The 15,818-nt window shown below is 38.3% G+C and overlaps 1 long non-coding RNA gene across 1 annotated transcript in view; it reads right to left on the bottom strand.

Moving 5' to 3' along the window:
* Positions 1–950: 950 nt before the first annotated feature.
* The window catches only part of LOC126075830 (uncharacterized), a 29,065-nt gene continuing 14,197 nt past the window's right edge, over positions 951–15,818 (bottom strand). The window contains exons 4-5 of the long non-coding RNA XR_007517288.1: positions 2,829–2,959; positions 951–1,034 (exon numbers count right to left, since the gene is read on the bottom strand). This is a non-coding gene — a long non-coding RNA (uncharacterized LOC126075830). The remainder of the gene's footprint in view (positions 1,035–2,828; positions 2,960–15,818) is intronic.

Here is a 15,818-nt window from a genome sequence, read left to right as displayed (position 1 = left end):
ACCACATCACCAGTGGGTGTCTAATTTGTGTGGGAAAAAGCAATGCTTCTCAGACAGGCATTAATAAATCAACTGATTTAATTAGAGACACTAGGTGCTTAATTCTTTTCCTTTAGAACTCACAGGGAATGAACTATGTGCAAAGCTTTAAAAATCATCCTGAAGAGGGGAAAAAGACTTGTGTGTATCCTTTCATAAAACAAAGAGTATCAAATACGCATAAGTGTTTTGCTTATAACTTTTTTTTAAATTAGTGTCTTTCATGTTGTGGAGCTAAAGAAAATACCTACTAGCAGCTACAGTCACTTTGATGCTCCAATAATTCTCAGAGGGCATTTTTAAGTGAAATATAGAATCCATTTATGTTTCACATGGGATTCAAACTCTTGAGTATTTGGGAATAAAAAATTAAAAGTCATCAGGTTTTTTTCTATAAAGATCATTTTTGTTGTATGTCATTACAATTATATTTTATAGAGTCTTAACTCAGAGCTTTGAATATTGCACAATCTGGGTAGCAGCCAGACTGACATAATAAACCTGAAAGTCTCTACATTAAAAAATCAGTAGCTATTTTCTGTTTCAATCATACATTTTTTTTTTGCATAAAAACTGTGCCCTCTAGAAATTTACATTTTACAGCTCTCTTCCTCATAAGGAATAGTGTATATGTAATGCAATATTAAGTTCTGCCCTTTTACTATAACTTTTTATACTTACATAATTTTCTAAATGTATATTTTTCTATAAAGCTAAAAAAGATGGAGAGTTGCAATCATTTTAGATTAAATGTGCATTATAAAACTAATGATGTTGGAAAAAAAAATGCTGCATTCTTTCAACAAAACGACTTACTTCCAATTTATAATCTGGAATGGCCAAGCTGTTCTAATATTGCTATCTTATACATAAGAGACTTACAACAGTTATGTCTTCTCCATCATTATCACCTTGTTTTTAAAACTACAAGCATCTATTCAATACACCGCTCAAAGTAGAAGCCATCGTTTAAAACTGACTTGCTGGAAGTATCCCTGAAAATTAAAAAAGTAAAATCTATTATGTTCAGTGATATTTTCTGCTACCAAAATCAGCATTTCAAAATAAATAAACAATATATGTGGCACAATATACAGAAGAAACTGGACATGAAAATTTTAATATTTAAATAAACTGTTTTCCTGATCCACCATCTCTCACCTGCCCAATCACTGTTTCGTACCACCAACCCCCAGCCCATTACTCTATCTCAACTTCCTTTTTGATTGTCAGTGAAATCTAACTTTTTTTTTTTTTTTATGGCTGGTTGCATTGTTATCATGGAAAAAAATAAGAATAATACATTAAAAGACCTTCCACATGTTGACAGTATTTTTTAATTCTTCATTTTCTAATACTTTTATGGAGCTTTTTAATAATTATTTAATTCATTTTTATGATGAATATGAGCTAGAGTTCTAATTTCCTTTTTTTCTTCTTTCCTTTCCTTCTTTCCTTCCATTCTTTTTTCTTTCTTTTCAAATAGTAAGCCAATTGCTCCAAAGCCATGCATTAAATAATACATCCTTTCCGCAATGACTTTAATGGCACCTTTTTTTTTTTTTATCATATATTCAATTCCAGCATTAATAACAGCTAACACTTTCATAGTGCTTACAACAAGCTAGGCATTGTTCTAAATGCTTTACATATATGGCCCTTACAGGAACTCTATGACCTATGGACCACCTTATTCCCATTTTATGACAAGAAATTAAAAATATAGAGGGCTTAATATCTGGCCCAAGGTCACAGGCATTAAGCAGCAAAGCTATGATTTGAACCTTGGCAGTGTGACTCCAGAATTTGTGTACTCTACCACATACTACATGTGCTCAGTTGCTGAATATACCTTGCCCTGAACTCTATTCTGTCCATTTACAATCCCTGAGCTGGTACCACACTTTTAATTATTGCAGCTTTATAGTACATTTTGACATCTGCTAAAGAACATGCCCCTCATTGCTCTTTTTCAGTTTCCTTGCTATTCTCACAGAGTCAATCTTAGAGATAATCTCCATCATTTACCTGTTAAGTTAAAATGCATATCTTGAATGGAATTGCATTAAATTTAGAGATTTGGGAAGAACTGATGTCTTTACAACATTGAATCATCCCATCAAGGAACATTCTGTGATTCTTCATTTATCTAAATCTTTTTATGCACTGCAATAAAATATTGTTTTTCTTCATTTACATTTCACACAGTTCTTGCTAAATTTATCCATAGGCATTATATTTTTATTTCCATATCTTTCATCATATTTTCTGTCTCTCACAGCATAAAACATCAATCGGAAGCTCTTAACTTTTGTATCTTGTTTCCCACAGCTTACTGAATTCTCTTATTCATTTCTAATAGGTTTTCAGTTGAATCAATTGGACTTTTAGGCATTTAATTATGTATTATGAAAAAAAAAAATAACTGTTTCTTTCCAGTATTTGTACTTTTTGTTTTCTCATTTAATTGGTTTGATTAAAGCCTCCAGCACAATATTAAATACAGTGGTAAAGAATAAAGTATTAGCTGTCCCCCAGTACCCACTCCCCTCTTCACTCATAGAAAATGCTAATTTTTGGATGAGCACATGGCTTCCCAGAATAAATACTACATTTCCCAGCATTCCTTGCAGCAAAGTGTACACGACCAAGTACCGGCCAATGTCATCAGAAGCTTCATGTGGTAACGTCCACAAGCATTCTTTAAAAACAGTAGTTGCCACATTGGCCTCCTTTCTTCTTTGTCTATAGTCCTTTTCCCCATCCTTCTGCCTACATAGATATTATACCTGGAATTAGTTGTTATCTTGAAATATGAGAATGAGGACCGGAGCCTAGGAGTGACGGAATGAACCTGGGTCCGTGAAGAGGCCATAGAGTGTAGCCACTTTATCAACTTTGTCTGCCTTCTGCCAGACTTCTGGAATAAGAAAGAGAAATAAATTTGTTCTTCAATCACAACCAAACCTAATGCTAACAGACACAATCGTGATAGTTTGTGATGGTCACCCCTTCTCTTGAATATAACAGAAATACCACTTATGTTTCTGCACAAAGTAAGATATTTACCACAGGTTTCTTATAAACACTATTTCTCAACTTAAGAAAGTTTCCTTCTAGTTCTAATTTAGTCAAACATTTTAACCAGGAATGACTATCACCTTTGCCAAACTGGCATTTATTTAGGTCAACCTTATGAAGTAGAACTTTCTCTAAAGACAGGAATGCTCATATCCACAGAATCTATAGCAACTAACCATATGCAGCTATTGTGCACTTCAAATGTGACTACTAAGAATGAATAACGAGTTCTTCTCAGTAATTTAATTAAAATTTAAATGTAGATGTCCCTTCGATACCAACAGGCATCATCAAAGCCAATGGTTCAACTGGAGAATTCACATCATTTACCTCTAAAGTTTTTATTACTATTCAGATAAATTTTTACTTTGCTGATTTACTGAAAACATTTGACCAAAATATCTGAACAAAAAGATGGGCTGTATTGGATTTGTGAAAAGGGCTACGACTAGACTGAATCAAGATTTCCAGAACTCATATCCAGAAGCTAACAGATTCACAGACTGTGGGTGATCCAGAATCAAGTGGAACAGAAATCAACTACATAAGGCCAAGTAAACTAAAGGATCACTATGGGTTTCATGTGGGAATACTGCTGATGTTTTAAAGTCCTACTTTCTGGATATAAGAAAAAAAAAACATTTTCTTCTTTTCTCCTAAATTATCTAACCAATAGGGTTAGATACTGTAACTCTTGAATTAGAAGTTCCTGTTGGTAAGCTTAGCAAAGTTGTAACTATCACAACCAGATAAGTGTCTGAAGTTCGAGCTATGATTTTACAAAATAGCATTAGATTTCCTATCAGTCTCCCAAGGAACAATTGATGCCTTAATAGATAAATGTTGCTGTACTTACATAAATAGGCAATCTGAGATTCTGCAGAATATAGTTGCTGCTGAGGCACATGAAAAGCAATTACCGATGCTGCTTATGTATAAACAGATATCTCATAAGATTTGTTTCCTGAGTTCAAAAACCTTAGGGTCATGGTTTCATTGCTTATTTCAGACAATTGGCCTAATACTACTGTTAGCGTTTCTGTTCTACCTCCTCATTTGCTGTGTGGTGCCTGGGATCTTAAAAACCAGTTGGTGCCCAACTACCATTATTGAATGCTTCTTCTGATCAAAGATTCTATGCCAAAATCATGATCCAAAGAAAAGAATGACAAGAGAGTTGTAATTCTCCTGGAATCCAGATCTCTGGCTTTCGTGGAGGTTAGGGTAACCCACACAGGCTATTGCCTTCGGGTGCCCTTTTGGAACCCAAACGATGAGGGGGAAAAAAAAAAAACTGGTTCCTGAAAGTACAAAGGTCCTGATAAACTAGTAAGACTGTTTTGCTTTGGGCATTCTGTTTTGTTTTTTTTTAAGAATTCAGTCTGTTTTGAGAAACTGACTCCAAAGATCAGACTGGAGTTATGTTTAAGGTAAATCGGTAATTAGTTTATTTAGTCTTCAAGACAGAAGTACCTAATGTTTGTAATCAAACTGTCACCCCCTTGCTATGCAGAAAATTACGTATCTTAGAGAAACTAGGTTCTCAAAGGAGATCATCCTCAAGGCTCACACTCCATTTTGTCTTAGATTTCACTTCTGCTTCTGAAAAAGTGACTCATGACTGTTAATAGGTAAACCAAGGAGGGGCAGCTTGCCCTTGGGAAGAACACTTAGTACATTGAACAGATTAACTGAAGACCTCCAACAGGAGAGGTCCATCCTGCATTATCTTGTTAATCATGAATTTTCTAATGGAAACTTGGCTGTCACATGTAAGTTTTTCTATACCTTCTCTTTTCTCTAGACAAACTTGGTGTACACCTTATGTCTCTGTGTGGTGGATCCAACTATACTAGTTTTAGATGATCCCTTTCCAACTGACAGTGAACTTACCTGGGCAATTTACTGTTTAGATTCCTGGTGAATGCATGAGTAAGGCACTTTGAGAATTTTAGGATTACCTTTAGATATTCATAGTAATGAAGTTAGTAAATATTGGAAAGGTAATGTTAAATTGTTACACATTTGAAAAATGAAAGTCAGGAGAAAACCCATTGGTCCAACACTCAGGGTGGGGTTGGTAGCTTTAATTCCTATTTATGGTATAGTTGGATTATAGAAATCTTTAAGAAATTTATCAATCAGTATGGGACAAATAGCAGACAAAATTGCTAACGTGATGGAAACACGACAGCGATCTCTGACCTCACTAGCCAAGGTGACACGAGATAACAGAATAGCCTTAGATTTTTATCAGCTGAAAAAAGTATAGGCTGTACTATAGCAAATACCTCTGGTTGCATTTGGATAAATAACACAGGAGAAGTAGAACAGGGAATACATAGAATTAGACAGCAAGCTATTTGTTTACACACTAACACTCTTACAACCAGGTTGATTACAATCAGGAGTAAATACATGGGCTAGATCACTACGGCAAGGAATAGTAATATTCTTTGCCTGCATCTGATAGTATTAAGCATGATAAAGCTTATCTTCCATTGTCTGACACACCTAAAAGGCAAAGGAAGGCCTCGGACTGAAACGTTGATGTATATTGAGTCTGCTCATTTTGGCAATGCAATTGATGAGAACGTTGCTCTTACTTAAGATCCTAGTGAAGAACCAGATGGCATCTGTTAGAAAACTGGTACCCTGAATTTAAAGAGCCTGCCATGGTCACCATCTAGGAGCCTGACTAAATCCACAGATTATCAATGTGTCATCTCTAACCTCTGATCAAAACGAGAGAATGATTTAGGAGATAGTATCAGAGCGATTATTCCCTGTCCTTGAACATAGAAGGACTCACAAGGACACATCAACTGGGCCCTAAGGTATAGACAATAGGTAGGACAATCTCAGAAAACATCTTTTAGGGAAACTTACACATAAATAAATCATAGACAGAGCACAAATGACCCCACATACTTTCCACTCATCTTTTTCTATGAGCATTTAGTGAACAGAAGATTTGTCCAGCCAACGAAGACCCTCCTGACTGTCATTACTAAAATCTATACCAATGATTATTAAGAAAGACAATTCAAAATGTAGAATGACAATGATTAAGTAGTTTCTAGCCAATCTGTGAAAAAGTGAAACTTTCAAAGATTTTGCCGATTTATAATGTTTATACTGATGACTCTGTAACATTCCTTGGACGAGGACAGACATGGCTCCAGCAGCATGCTTGTCCATTTTCCCATTCTTGCCTATTCTGTAATATTCTTGGACTTGGGCAGACATGACTCTGGCAGCATGCTTGTCTGTTCTTCCACTTTTGTCTATTCTGTACTATTTCCTCAGACTCAGGCAGACATGGCTCTAGCAGCATGCTTGTCCATTTTCTACTTTTGCTCTTTATATATGCCAAATAAAACCTTCCTTTTTGCTTTAAAAAAGATTTTTTTTTAATAAATAAAACATGGTGCCATAGACAGAAGCACCACACCGTCCCTCCACAGCAAAGACCCAAAAAACTAAGTAAAACAGAGACAAACATCATTCCTGAAACCCAAAGTTTCAAATGAAGAGAAAAAGAACTCAGCCAAACACCGAATGGAATAAGAAACTGACAGAGGACTGAGATCAAGGAGATACATGTAGAGGTTCCTTAGCTAATGCAGCCCAAATTCGCCATCTTGGACTCCTGTCGGAGATCAGCTGACAGGGAGCACAGGAAAGCAGCTTCATGGAGCTCCCAGCAAGAGACAGAGCGCCCAGTAACCAGTGATACATGCTTTCCCACCTCCCATCCTCACACCGCTGCTCCACCTCCAAGCTTCCTAACTGGCTGGCTGCGGTAGCTTGGCTGGCAAGGAAGTGAAGCATCTGTGCCGCTTTGATTTGCCCCACCCACATCACAGATCGGTGGACAGGGAGTACGGGAAAGCAGCTTCACGAAGTTCCCAGCAGGAGGCAGAGCATCTGGTAATGAGTAATACACGCTTTCCTAACCCCCACCTTTCCTCCCCTCCCCCTTTGGCCTCCTCTGCTTCCTGCCAGCTGCAGTTTCTTGGCCAGAAGGCAACTGCTTCCGGCAGGGGCAGCCTGGGTTCGCCTCGCCCACGCTGGCCAGATTCCGGAGCTGGCATTGCTTTTTTCCATCTCTTTTGGTTTCTTCCGTGCCTCCTACCACCTCCCCCTCCTTTGTCTTAAACACCTGGTTCCATGTGCCATCTTTGCTTCTTCTTGAAAGGCTGTGAAGCTCCACTCAGCTGGGGAACCACTCCCCTGGACTGCAACACTATACTGGTGGGATCCTTAGGGCTTTTTTTTTTTTTTTGCTTTCTTTTATTTGTTTTGTTTGTTTTCCTTCTCTTTTCATACTTGGCAGCCCCTTCTAGCTGCACAGCATGGCTTAGGAGCCACTCCCCTAATCTACCTAGGGGCATAGGCAGGATCCCTGGGGCATTTCTTTTTTTTCCCCTTTCTTCCCTTTTTTTTTTCCTTCTCTCTTTTTCCCTCTCTGTTTGTCTTCATTTCTCAGTTCTCATCTGTCCAAACTTACCTTCTTTTCCTATCTCCTGAATACCTGGTGCTGTGTGACATCTATACCCCCTCTAGCCAGGCTATACTGCACAACCTGGGAGACTTACCTGGTCTTTGCGGCCACACTGGTGGTACCCCAGGGGCTTTTCTTTTAATCTTTTTTTTTTTTCTTTTCCAAATTTTTATTTAGTTAATTTCTTTCCTTTTTCCCTCTTTTTTTCCTTTTTGCTTTTCTCCATTTCTGTTTCTCATCTCTCCACTCCAACAGCAAGATCCCTTTAGACTCTTTTTTTTTCCATTTGTTTGTTTTTGGCTCCTGTTTCTCTCTCCTCTTTCCCATACTCATATTAGCTCCATATATCACAGCCTCCCACCTCCTTCCTGCCTACCTACCCCATGCACTGAACATCACACCTCCAAGCAGCAAAGGAACAGCCTACGGGATCTTGTCTAGCACTGATGCCTGGCCTGCCCTGTTGGCCCCAATACATGCCAAAAACAACCCATTCCTGCCCCTCCCCTTCAGCTGGACCTGCCCTGCTGCACCATAGCTGAGTGACTGACCCCATCCATTGGACAAGCAGGTGAAAAGTATTGCAGCTACAGACAAGCAAAGAACACAGAGATATAACCCAATAAAACAAAACAAAACAAAATACAGGACAAAACAAATCTACAATCAAGAAACAAAAGAAATAACTACTGAATGTCCCAAAGATAGCAGACAATATCAAAACATATTAAAAAAAAAAAAAAAGACAGGATGGTTCCAGCAGGCACCCAAAATAAAACACCAGATAAATTTCCAGTAGAAGAAAAGGCACTAGAACTACCTGACAGGGAATTCAAATCTCTAATCTTCAGAGCTACCTAAGAGTTGAAGCAAAGCGCAGACAAAAATAAGGAAAAAAATAGATAAATTTATGGAAAAAGGCAAATTCATGGAAAATACAGACCAAAAAACGGAAGAATTCAGGAAAATAATACAGGAACAAAATGCCAAAATAAATTCAAAACTAGAAATTATATAAAAACAACAATTAGAAATCCAAAAGATAAAGAACAAGATTTCAGCAATAGCGTCAAAGACACACTGAGGAGCAGTTTCAAATGATGGATGACAGGATCAGCAGAATTGAAGATAAACACTTGGGTACAATTCTGTCTGAGGAAATATTAGAAAAAAAGAACAAAGAAAAATGAGGAAACCCTGAGAATGATGTGGGATACAATCAAAAGCAAAAATCTGCAAGTGATCAGAATTCCAGAACAGGGAGAGAAAAATGGAAACACACAGATGATCACTGAAGTACTGCTGACAGAAAACCTCTGTAATATCATGAATGATGGATAGCTGACCATCCAAGAAGCTCAACGAACCCCATATAGGATAGGCCCCAAAAGAAAAACACCAAGGCCTATGATAATCACACTCGCTAAAACCAAAGACAAAGAAAAAATCCTGAAAGCAAGTTGAGAAAAACAAAAGATCACATACAGAGGAGAAACAATAAGGCTAAGCTCTAATTATTTAACACAAAGCATGCAGGTGAGAAGGCAATCGGATAACATACATACAACCTTCAAAGAAAAAAACTGCCAATCATGAATAATATATCCTGCAAAACTTTCATTCAAATATGATGGTGAAATTAGGACATTTCCAGATAAGCAGAAATTAAGGGAATATGTAAAAACCAAACCTATAAGAATTATTAAAGGGAGCCTTTTGGTCTCAGAACAAAAAACATCAGACCACCGCCTGAATCTAGGATGCAAGATTTTACCAGCCAGTACCAATGTAAGAAATGAATTCTCAAGGACTATCCAAAACCAAAAGAACTGTAACAGGGAACCAGGGAGGTTAATCTGTAAATGACAACAACGTCAGAACAATAAAAGAGGGAATAAACGGTGCAGGTATAGAACTTTCTAATGGAGAGTACGGCAAGGCAATACCAATTCATAATAGACTGGTTCAAACCTGGGAAGATAAGGGTAAATTTCAAGGTAATCACAAAGAAAGTTAACAAACCTATTCATCAAAATAAAGAAGAAAAAACATTAAGTCTCAATAAAAACAAAAGAAATGAAAAAGAAATCCACAAACAAAAGGAACTCAGCACAGGAGAGTAAGAGGAACAAAGAAAATGTTAGCACCACAAAAAAGCACTACAAAATGATAGCAATAAACTCACGCCTATCAATAATTCACTGAATGTAAATGGCCTAAACACATCCATAAAGAGACACAGAGTGACAGAACGGTTTAAAAAAAAAAAAAAAAACACAGGATCCATCAATATGCTATCTACAAGAGATACAGCTTAGAAACGAAGAAGTAAATTTACTAAAAAACAAAGGATGGAAAAAAGTACATCATGCAAATAACTACCAAAAAAGAGCAGGAGTGGCAATACTAATCTAAGATAAAATAGACTTTAAAACAAAATCTAACGTAAAAGACAAAGAAAGGCACTATATAATGACTAAAGGGACGATCCATCATGAAGACTTAACCACAATAAACATCTACACACCCAGTGACAGGGCTCCAAAATACATAAAACAGACTTCAACAGCTATGAAAAAAAAAGTTTCACCATAATAGAAGACTTCAACACACCACTCTCGGTGAAGGACAGAACATCTAGAAAGAAACTCAACAAAGATACACAAAAGCTAAAGAGCACAGTCAGCCAACTTGACCTCATAGACACATAAAGAACACTTCACCCGACAGCTGCAAAGTACAGATTCTTTTCCAATGCACATGGAATGTTCTCCAGAATAGACTACATCTTAGGCCACAGAGCAACCCTCAACAAAATCCAAGACACTGAGATAATACAAAGTATCTTTTCTGACCACAATGCCTTCAAAGTGGAAATTAACAACATGAAGAATAAGGAAAAAAAAATCAATTACATGGAAACTGAAAAACACCCTGCTCGAAAACCACTGGGTAATAGAAGAAATTAGAAATTGAATCAAAAAATTCCCGGAAACAAACGAAAATGAAAACACATCGTACCAAAAAATCTGGGATACAGCAAAGGCATTATAGCAACAGATGCACACATCAAGAAAGAAGGGACAAAATCAAAACATTAGCTACACAACCTGAACAAATAGAGAACCACAAAAGAAGCCCACAGCCACCAGAAGAAAGGAAATAATAAAGATCAGAGCAGAAATAAATGAAATAGAGAAGAGAAAAACAATAGAAAGAATCAACAAAACCAGAGTTGGTCCTTCGAAAGAAACCAGAGTTGGTCCTTCGAAAGGATCAACAAAAGCACTGGCCAAATTGACAAAAGAGAGAGTGCAAACAACCCAAGTAAGATATGAAATAGGGGACATCGCAACAGACCCAACTGAAATAAAGAGGATCAAAAGAGAGTATTATGAAAAACTATACTCCAACAAATTTAAAACCTAGAAGAAAAGCTAGAAGTGGAACTACCGTACAATCCAGCGATCCCATTCCTTGGAATATACCCTAGAAAAATAACAGCCTTTACCCAAACAGATATATGCACACCCATGTTCACTGCAGCACTGTTTACAACAGCAAAAAGATATATGCAACCAGGGTGCCCATCAACGGATGAACGGATAAATAAATTATGGCATAATCACACAATGGAATACTATGCATCGATAAAGAACAACAATGAATCCATAAAACATTTCATAACATGGAGGAATCTGGAAGGCGTTATGCTGAGTGAAATTAGTCAGTTGCAAAAGGACAGATCCTGTATGAGACCAGTATTACAAGACCTCAAGAAATAGTTTAAACACAGAAGAAAATATTCTTTAATGGTTATGAGGGTGGTGAAGGAGGGAGGGAGAGGGGTAGTCACTAGTTAGATAGTAAACAAGAGCTGTTTTAGGTGAAGCGAAAGACAACACGCAATACAGGAGAGGTCAGCACAACTGGACTAAACCAAAAGCTGTTTCCTGAATAATCCAAATGCTTCGAAGGCCAGAGTAGCAGAGGCAGGGGTCCGGGGACCATGGTTTCAGGGGACATGTAGCTCAATTGGCATAATAAAATCTGTTAAGAAAACATTCTGCATCCCACTTTGGTAAGTGGTGTCTGGGGTCTTAAACGCCAGCAAGTGGCCACCTAAGATGTATCAACTGGTCTCAACCCACCCAGAGCAAAGGAAAATGAAGAACACCAAAGATACAAGGTAATTATGAGCCCAAGAGACAAAAAGGGTCACGTAAATCAGTGACTACATCGGCCTGAGACCAGAAGAACTAGATGGTGCCCAGCTACAACCAATGACTGCCCTGACAGGGAACACAATAGAGAATCCCTAACGGAGCAGGAGAGCAGTAGGATGCAGACCTCAAATTCTGGTAAAAAGACCAGACTTAATGGTCTGACTGAGACAGGAGGGACCCCAGAGTTCATGGTCCCCACACCTTCTGTTAGCCAAGACTGGAACCATTCCCAAAGCCAACTCTTCAGACAGGGATTGGACTGGACTATAAGATAGAAAATGATACTGGTGAGGAGTGAGTTTCTTGGCTCAAGTAGACACATGAGACTATGTGGGCAGCTCCTGTCTGGAGGGGAGATGAGAAGGCAGAGGGGGACAGAGGTTGGCTGAATTCACACAGGGAATACAGGGTGGAGAGAAGGAGTGTGCTGTCTCATTAGGGGGAGGGCAACTAGGAATACAGAGCAAGGTGTACATAAATTTTTGCATGAGAGACTAACTTGATTTGTAAACTTTCACTTAAAGAACAATAAAAAAAAATAAAAACCAGCCTGGTACTGGTACAACAACAGATACATTGACCAGTGGAACAGAATTGAGAACCTGATGTTAATCCATCCACCTATGGTCACCTGATCTTCGACAAGGGCCCAAAGTCCATCAAATGGGGAAAAGACAGTCTTTTTAACAGATGGTGCTGGCAAAACTGGATGTCCATCTGCAGAAAAATGAAACAGAACCCATACATCACACCATACACAAAAACTAACTCAAAATGGATCAAAGACCTAAATATAAAGCCAAAAAATATGAAGTTCATAGAAGAAAAAACAGGATCAATGCTAGAGGCTCTAATACACGGCATTAACAGGATACAAACCAACAACACACAAGCTCCAGAGGATAAGCTAGATAACTGGGATCTTCTAAAAATTAAACACTTACGTTCATCAAAAGACTTCACCAAAAGACTAAAAAGAGAACTTAGAGACTGGGAAAAAAATTTTAGCTATTACAAATCAGACAAAGGTCTAATCTCTAAAATCTACAAGAAAATCCAACACCTCTACAACAAAAAAGACAAATAATCCAATTAAAAAATGGGCAAAGGAAATGAATAGACACTTCACCAAAGAAGACATTCAAACTGCCAACAGGAAATGTTCACTATCTCTAGCCATTAGAGAAATGCAAATCAAAACCTCAATGAGTTGCCATCTTACCCTGGCATTACTGGCACGAATCAATAAACCAAAAAATAACAAATGTTGGAGAGGCTGCAGGGAGATCGGAACTCTTATGCACTGCTGGTAGGAATGCAAAATGACACAACCATTTTGGAAATTGATATGGCACTTCCTCAGAAAGCTAAAAACAGAAATACCATATGATCCAGCAATCCCACTCCTAGGAATACATCCTAGAGACGTAAGAGTTGTCACATGCATAGACATATGCACACCCATGTTCACTGCACCATTGTTCACAACAGCAAAAACATGGAAACAACCTAGATGCCCATCAACAGATGAATGGTATGTACACACAATGGAGTATTTTGCAACGATAAAGAATGACGAATCTGTGAACCATCTCTAACATGGATGTATCTGGAGGGCAGTACACTGAGTGAAATAAGTCAATCACGAAAGGACAAATATTATATGAGACCACTACTGTAAAAACTCATGAAAGGTTTACATACAAAAAGAAACAATCTTTGATGGTTACGAGGGAGGGGAGGGATGGGGACTGAAAAACAATAGATAAGTGGAAACTTTGGTGAAGGGTAAGCCAGTACACAATATTGGGGAAGCCAGCACAACCTGTACGAGGCAAGGTCATGGTAGCTCCATAGACACAGCCAGACTCCCCGAGGGACCAAATTGCTGGCCTGATGGCCGTGGGGAATATGATCTCGGGGGACATCTAGCTCAACTGGCATAACACGGTTTATAAAGAATATGTTCTACATTCTACTGTGGTGAGCAGCGTCTGGGGTCTTAAAAGTCTGTGAGCAGCCATCTAGTATACTCAACTGGTCTCACCTCTTTGGGAGCAAGTAAGAATGGAGAAAACTAAAAATACAAGGGAAAGGTTAGTCCAAAGGACTAATGGACCACATCTACCATGGCCTCCACCAGACTGAGTCCAGTACAACTAGATTGTACCCGGCTACCACCACTGACTGCTCTGACAGGGATCACAATAGAGGGTCCCAGACAGAGGTGGAGAAAAACACAGAACAAAATTCTAACTCAAAAAGAATGACCAGACTTGCTGGCCTGACAGAGACTGGAGAAACCCTGAGAGTATGGCCCCCAGACACGCTTTCAGCTCAATAATGAGGTCACTCCTGAGGTCCACCCTTCAGCCAAAGACAGAACAGGCCCATGGAACAAAACAAGACTAAAGGGGTGCACCAGCCCTGGGGCAGGGACTAGAAGGCAAAAGGGAATAGGAAAGCTGGTAATCGGGAACCCAGGGTTGACAAGGGTGAGTGTTGCCATGTTGTGGGGTTGTGAACCAATGTCATAGAACAATGTGTATACTAACTGTTTGATGAGAAACTAGTTTGTTCTGTAAACCTTCATCTAAAATACAATTTAAAAAAAAAGAGAGAAAAATAAATAAATAAAATTTAAATTTAAGTAGCCAAAGTGGCTAGTTTCAACCACATTAGACAGAGCAGACCCAGATGGTCATACAGGTATTTTCTTTTTAATCTAGTTATATAAGATATTGCAGTAATGGATTTTTTTAATGCTAAATATCTTTACCTTTCTAGAACAATCCTACTCTGTAATGCTAGATTGGACTTGCTAATATATTAATATAAAAAATGAAAAGAAATCATTCGCCAAAATTCTTCTTAGAGAAATCACTATTATTTGTTCAGAAGGAATGTTTGATAAGTCTCCTGGGGTCACATATGAGACCTCAACGTGATGTGTAAATAATAAAGACAATGGCATTTGCTCTTCATAATGAAGGGGAATGAAATTTTAAGCCCCAAAAGGAAAAACTGTGAGGGGCAAACTGGAACCGGTGGAGCTGGGTACTACTTGAGGGAAGGAGAGAAAAATGAAGCATTAATGACACCACAGAAAAGTGACGAGGTAAAATTTCAGCTGATTATTTTTCTAGCAAAATTCTGTACACTATGTGATATAATTCCTCTTCCTTTCATCCCTACAAATTTTCAGTGAGTCCACAAAGGTCCTTATATTTTTCGTGTGTGTGTGAGGTAAACTTTGGATGTGGTTACAGATATTCCACTTCTCTCTTCTTCGAGATATACAGTAGGATTTCATTTCCTCAACCCTTTAAAATTAGTTGTAACTTGTACTGACCAATAAATATGAGTGAGAGTGATATGGATCATTTCCAGGCAGAAGCTTTAAATGCCCGTGCATGGTTTTCCACATTCCCTTTCCCATTAATGACTACTGGTCACATTCCAGAGAGTAGAATCTCTGACAGCCTGTGTCCCTAAGTGAGGAGCAGACAGGACAGAGTCCACAGGCAAATTATAATAGACATGGTACAAGTGGGAATAAACTGTTGTGTTGCTGTTGTGTACTGTGAAGTTGATTCCACTCCTAGTGACCCTATAGTACAGAGCAGAACTGCCCCAGAGGGTTTCCTAAGCTATAAACTTTACAGGAGCAGATCACCAGGTCTTTTTTCCCACAGAGTCACTGGTAGGTTTGAACCTCTGCCCTTTAGGTTAGCAGCCAAGCACTTAACCATTGTGCCACCAGGGCGCCTATCTTTGCTGTCTTAGGCCACTAAAATTTTGAGGTTGTTTCCACAGCATAATTCAGTCTGTCCTGATATGGAAACTAATGACTTATGGTCAGGTGCTACTGTATCAAAAACAAAGTATGTGGCACTGGATTAAGAAGTAGGAGATGGGTAGTGAAGAAAATGTTGGAGCATGAAAATCCCATATGCAGTAAGAAA

Source organism: Elephas maximus, chromosome 4 (genome assembly GCF_024166365.1).
Source record: "Elephas maximus indicus isolate mEleMax1 chromosome 4, mEleMax1 primary haplotype, whole genome shotgun sequence".
Lineage (NCBI taxonomy): Eukaryota > Metazoa > Chordata > Mammalia > Proboscidea > Elephantidae > Elephas > Elephas maximus.
The sequence above is the reverse complement of the archived record's forward strand: the minus strand, read 5'-3'. Positions and strand labels throughout refer to the sequence as shown.